Raw genomic sequence first — 6,000 nt, 5'->3', positions numbered from 1 at the left:
AATAAATAAGTGGACATTTTTGCACGTTTCTTTTCGCCCTCATGTTACCATTTACTGCATTATTAAACATAATAATACAATTTACAGTCTCCATATCTAAAATAAAATGTAATGGACAATTTATATATTGACTTTTCTCCACTTGTTCAAACACATTTAATTACATTTGTGCTATGGGGATTATCATTATGCATCATCATCATTCATATTACAATGTCATCCTATTATGATCAAGTATATCTTCAAAACATTTTTAATTATAATGAATAAGTGGACATTTTTATGTTTCTTCTCGCCCTCATGTTACCATTTACTGCATTATTAAACATAATCACACAATTTACAGTCCCCATATGTAAAATAAAATGTAATGGACAATTTATATCGTCTTTGCTCCGCTTGTTCAAATACATTAAAATGAAATGTAATCAACATATTTAAAAAATATTCATCTCCGATCTAACAAGTGAATTCACACCTTGCACTTATACTTTCAGTTATAATTTTTAACCACACAGGATCCTATTTAGAATATATAATCCCATTCCCGCTCAACTACAAATCCCAGAGATCCTTGCCGGGGACTAATCCGGTCATATGACCGGGCAGCATGAGCAGGTGGTCTGGTCATGTGATGTTGTTAGCCGAGGCTGAGGAGCAGCAGCATCTGAGCTCTGAATCAAAGCCCACATCTCTCCCTACACTCAAAGGTAAACGCTGGAGCAATCCCTCCATTTTCTCGCTGTGTTTTTCTGCCTTTCGTGACGGATGCTGCAGCCTTACACAGAGACACGGGAGAGGAAGAAGAAGGAGAGGGGAAGGGGGAAGAGATGGGAGGCAGAGGGGGATGGGAGGCCATCGGGGATGCCTCTTTCCGTCTGTGCTTTCTCGTCAACAAGGAAGCACAGATGTGTGTGTAAATCTATCTGCTGTAAACACGTTGTGCCCTGAGGTTGTGCGTGAGGACTGTGTGTCTCTGGAAGGAGTCCACATTGTGACAGTAATATAACAGAGAGGAGGCATGGCTGTGTGAGGCTGTAGCCACCAGCTCCTTTTTTCAACACAAGAGCTGTCTGTTCTTCTGACTGGAAGCCACGTGGGGAATGTCTGATTCTTGTTTTCTGCTCTCTTTTCCATTTCCTTTAGGAAATTGGGTATTTAGAGAATTTTTGTGACCTTCGTCATCATCACTCATTGTACATTCTGTCGTCCTATAAAAATCAAGCAGGCCGACTAATTGGTGCAAACATGCCAGTGAAGTGAGGATGGGGAGGCTTTTTATTGGCAGCCCATCTGGTTGATGCATTATAATAATAACTGTGGGAGCGGTCGGTAAATCAACGCGCATTCTCTCGTAGTGTCACTACGATACTTCCAACAGCAACAGAAACATAAATGAAATTAATCTTAAACAGAAACACCTCGCCTTTCTTTAAAGACGGTTGACAAATAGTTTGACCTTCCGCTCTCTTGCCAAACACACCTGGCTGGAGTCAAGATGAAGTCTACATATAGAGTTACCGACCCCTGACATCATTACTACATCATCGTAATCATCATAATTTCAGCAACATGTCAACAAGATCAACAGTTTATTTCATTATGATCAGCATCATTTGATCCATCGGCAGGAGCATGATTATGTTGTACCCACTTGGATGGAATATGGTATCGAGATAAACACAAATCAGTACAATGGCTTCTGCAATAACCATAAAATCTGATGTTTAGCTCAGACGTTTTTTTCTTTTAAGGAGACCAATATTTGTTGCCCCAAGAAGGATATATTATTATCCATTTCTCTGTTACTCAAGTACAACTATGTTCAGCAAATAACCCTAGCTGTACACATTCATAATGAAACTAGAACGGGCACTCGGTAGAGCGCATACCTTCGCATATCACAAGATTGGGAATTGAATTATGAACAATTTGACATTAGTTGCATGCCAATTGGATAAAAATTGACATGGTAAAAAGACATATGGTAAAAAGAAGATATTGACCTTTTTATGACCTTGACATTTGACCCGATTGATCCCAAAATCTAATCAAATGGTCCCCGGATAATATCCAATCATCCCACCAAATTCCATGCGATTCGGTTTAATACTTTTTGAGTTATGCTAGTAATATATAAACGCATACAAATATATAAATAAATACATGGCGATCAAAACATAACCTTCCGCATTTTCAATGCGAAGGTTATGACACCGGGGAGACTGTCTGACCCCGCTCAGTGGAGTAGAGCTGCTAGTCAGAGCTCTGTGTCTCTTCTTCCTCTCGTGTTGTACACACTGGATGCTGCAGGGACTCACTACCGCCCCTCCAGGTACAAGTGGTATTACAAGACAGGAAGGCTCGCTGCGTTAGCTGGTTCGCATACTATGTTCAAATGGATTAGATTCACTTTGTGAAAGCCCATAAGGAAATAATGATATTAAATTACCAGAACACAGCAAAGCACAGCAAGACCAATAAACAACAACAACAAGAGAGGAAATGGAATAAGTTATGGTTTTCTGAATATGAACTAAGAAGGCCCTGTAGGGAGTGTGTGTGTGTGTAGGTGTATCGTGGAGTTGCAGATATGATTCACCGTATCACATGATTAAATTGCATATTACATAACTTCTGAAAGTTAGAAAAGCGGATGAGTGTTTGCTTAAGTTTATTAATATAATCTGGGCTCTGTATATGTTGTGGCATGTCTGAGATTAATTCTTCCTCTGTGGCGTGTCAGCCAGGGGATATGTAACAGGATGCTGAATGGTGGGTGTTCTCTCTGCATGACTCATTGCTCATCTAGTGGATCTGGACAGCCCACTTTTCTTTCTTTTTCTCTGCCTATTTGCTATTGTAATTACGGTTTGATTATCTGCCGTTTGTACACATTTGTATACGAGACCAACGCTGGTTTTTGGAGGGGTGGAACCTGGTGTAGGAGGGTCACACTTTTTCTGTCCCCACAGTGTTAATTTAATACGTATAATGAAGATGCCATTTAAAAATCAGTGACACATGTAAGCGGTTACATATAATATCGGCTAATATCCTCCCTCCCCATCCAACATGCCAAATCAGTCGCCATTGAAGTTTGACAGAGTTACTGACATTAACTATACGACCACAATATGTTGCATCCGGGAAAAACATTTAGTATGTCCCAATATCTTTTGTTTAATGCAGTATGCCAGAAATACCAAGATGTCCGACTGCATCCTGTTGCTTTTTCTGGCTGTTTGAAACCTTTTGAGCAGCAGATTTATGAGGAAGAGGGTCAACATTGTTATGTATAAGTACTTTTCCCAGTTGAATGCATAATGCATGCAACAGTCCGTAGTTATTAATACTTTTCCGGGGCATCCGTGATGTCAAATGATGTCTTCTGGCGATGGGAAAGAAGTACATTGCCTATTTTTCGCAGGTATTCCATTTTATTTTTATATTCACATGAATGTGCTAATGTTGGTGGAAAAGGGGTATAACTGAAAAGCTGCAGACCTGTGCACCCTGGTGGGTGTCACTAAGGAACCTCAGTATCATGTCATACAATTTAAAGTACAAACCTGGAAATGCCTTTTGCATTGTGTTAGTTTTTGTTGCTTTGCTTAAACCACGTAATAACACTAAAACCTCGATAGCAGGCAGTATCGTAGTGTTTGTCAACCGTCCGTGACCTCTGACCTCTAGTTACATGAACCCAATAGCATGACTCAGGAGACAGAACTGCAAATAATGATCCTTTATTCAGAGAAAACTCAAGAACAGAACACTAAGACATATATAGACATATATAGACACTATATGTAACACGCTTGGGCTGGAAAACACAAGACAATCTGGCAGAGGACAAGTGAGGGGACCGAAATAAACAGGGACTAATGAGGGAATGGGCAACAGGTGAGACGGGCATGAGGACCAGGTGAAGGGAATGAGGGGTTAACAAGGTGGGAGAGCAAAGACAGGTGAGAGAACAGGTGAAGAGAGTTGGACTAACGAGATGGGAAGCAGGATCTGGAAAGACATGATAGTTGGTGAAACAGGCAGACAGGATGAAAACAACTCATAAAAGGAAAGGTGTGGAGCTGAACTGTGACACATTTAGCTGACGCTTTTATCCAAAGCGATTTAAGGTGCGATCATACCCAAAGCGAAGCGATTTTTTCGGGCGACATAATCCCATGACAAGTCAACATACAATCGCGTGTGGCTGCGATAGACGCGATATTTTTCCGGGCGGCGCATTTGGGGCGACGCGATGTGGCCGACGCGTTTACAGCGGTGCAATTTTCGCCCGAGTTGACATATTTCAAGTTTTGAGGCGGTAATTTCGCAACTCGGGCCAATCAGCTCTCGAGTTGCGCCGCGCGTCATCGCTGTCCCGCCGCTGTTGAATCAGAACGAGAAGGATAATAATGTTATAAACACAATAAGCCGCGTTTAGATGTTCCGCTCTCGTAGCGCTGGAAGCGGAAGTCTTTCAGACGTAACGGTAACTTCATCGGTGAAAGTGACCGAGCTGAGTGAGCCTACGGATGATGTCATGAACCCAAACACGAGGGCGTCAGTGTGTGGGACGTCCACAACAAGTATAAAGCAGAACTAGTGGTTAGTTATTCTGGTGGATGAAGGAGATGATAACGGTCTTTACGGAGACGAGACACGGAGATAAGCCCCGCCCCTCGCAGAGCGTCTCAACGCTGATGGCGAGAACACGGCAAATGGTCGAGCGAGTAAACTCACGCGTTTTGGGCGACGCAAAAAATCGCATCGCTTTTCGTGTGAACGCACCTTTACAATCATGTTACATTCATACACTGACATACACCGTGCTACAGGGAGCAATTCAGAGTTAAGTGTCTTGCTGAAAGACACATCGACTAGGGTGGGGATTGAACCGCCAACCCCCTGATTGAAAGACGGACCTGCTAACCACTGACCCACAATCACCTCTTTAGGGTTCCACAAATTCTCCGAAACACAGTTATTATGGAACCATTCATTAGTGATACTTCAGTTTGTAGACAGAACATTGGAGCCGACAGTTGATACAGCGGGTCTGGTTTAAAGTGCGCGTTACTGCGATCTCCACGGAGACACTCGGCTGCGTCGGCGTGACACGAGACCCACAGACTCCATCGCGTTCGCGAGGAATGTTTACGTATGGCTCTCGTTCAGAACAGTCATCTGCTGCGCTGTTTGTGCAAAGCGCACGCTCATCCTTTGGCACACAGTCACAGACACACTCTGGTGTTGATAGTTTGCTTGTGCTTGGTATTGTGAGATTATTCTCGCGGCAATAACACTAAGAACAACGCAACCGTCCTGCAGCCAGCGTACAGGCAACAGTCAACATTCTCTTACTGTAAATGTATATTTCACTACAATGTGTACGATTCTATATCAACACGTCACATCGCTCCGGTCTGTAACTTGCGAGAATATCTAAAGCATCGTATGGAAGAGGAACACCCGACTTCTTTGTTATTACCTTCACATTGAAAATGCGGAAGGTTACGTTTTGATCGCCGTGTATTTGTATGCGTGCGTGCGTGTTATTCGCATAAGTCAAAAAGTATTAAACCGAATCACATGAAATTTGGTGGGATGATTTGGTATTATCCGGGGACCATTTGATTAGATTTTGGGATCGATCGGGGTCAAGGTCATGAAAGGGTCAAAATATTCTTTGAATCGCATGAAATTTGGTGGGATGATAAGTTATTATCCGGGGACCATTTGATTCGATTTTGGGATCGATAGGGTCAAAGGTCAAATTTGTATCCAATTGGCATGCAACTAATGACAAAATATTCATCATTCAATGCCCGATCTTGTGATATGCGAAGGTATGCGCTCTACCGAGTGCCAGTTCTAGTTTTATCACTAGTTTTGTTCAAAATTAAATAATTTAAATGTTTTAAGCACTGGGAACTATTATGATATATTTTTATTTTTACTCTGGCTGTATAATTATGACACAGCTGTGTTAGT

The 6,000-nt window shown here is 42.0% G+C and overlaps 1 long non-coding RNA gene across 1 annotated transcript in view; it reads left to right on the top strand.

The window, feature by feature from the left end:
- The first annotated feature begins 659 nt into the window (after positions 1-659).
- The window catches only part of LOC130206466 (uncharacterized), a 49,842-nt gene continuing 44,501 nt past the window's right edge, over positions 660-6,000 (top strand). Inside the window, exon 1 of the long non-coding RNA XR_008834106.1 lies at positions 660-710. This is a non-coding gene — a long non-coding RNA (uncharacterized LOC130206466). The remainder of the gene's footprint in view (positions 711-6,000) is intronic.

The sequence above is a fragment of the Pseudoliparis swirei genome, chromosome 16 (genome assembly GCF_029220125.1).
Source record: "Pseudoliparis swirei isolate HS2019 ecotype Mariana Trench chromosome 16, NWPU_hadal_v1, whole genome shotgun sequence".
NCBI classification, from domain to species: Eukaryota; Metazoa; Chordata; class Actinopteri; order Perciformes; family Liparidae; genus Pseudoliparis; species Pseudoliparis swirei.
This window is presented reverse-complemented; position numbering and strand designations above follow the sequence as displayed.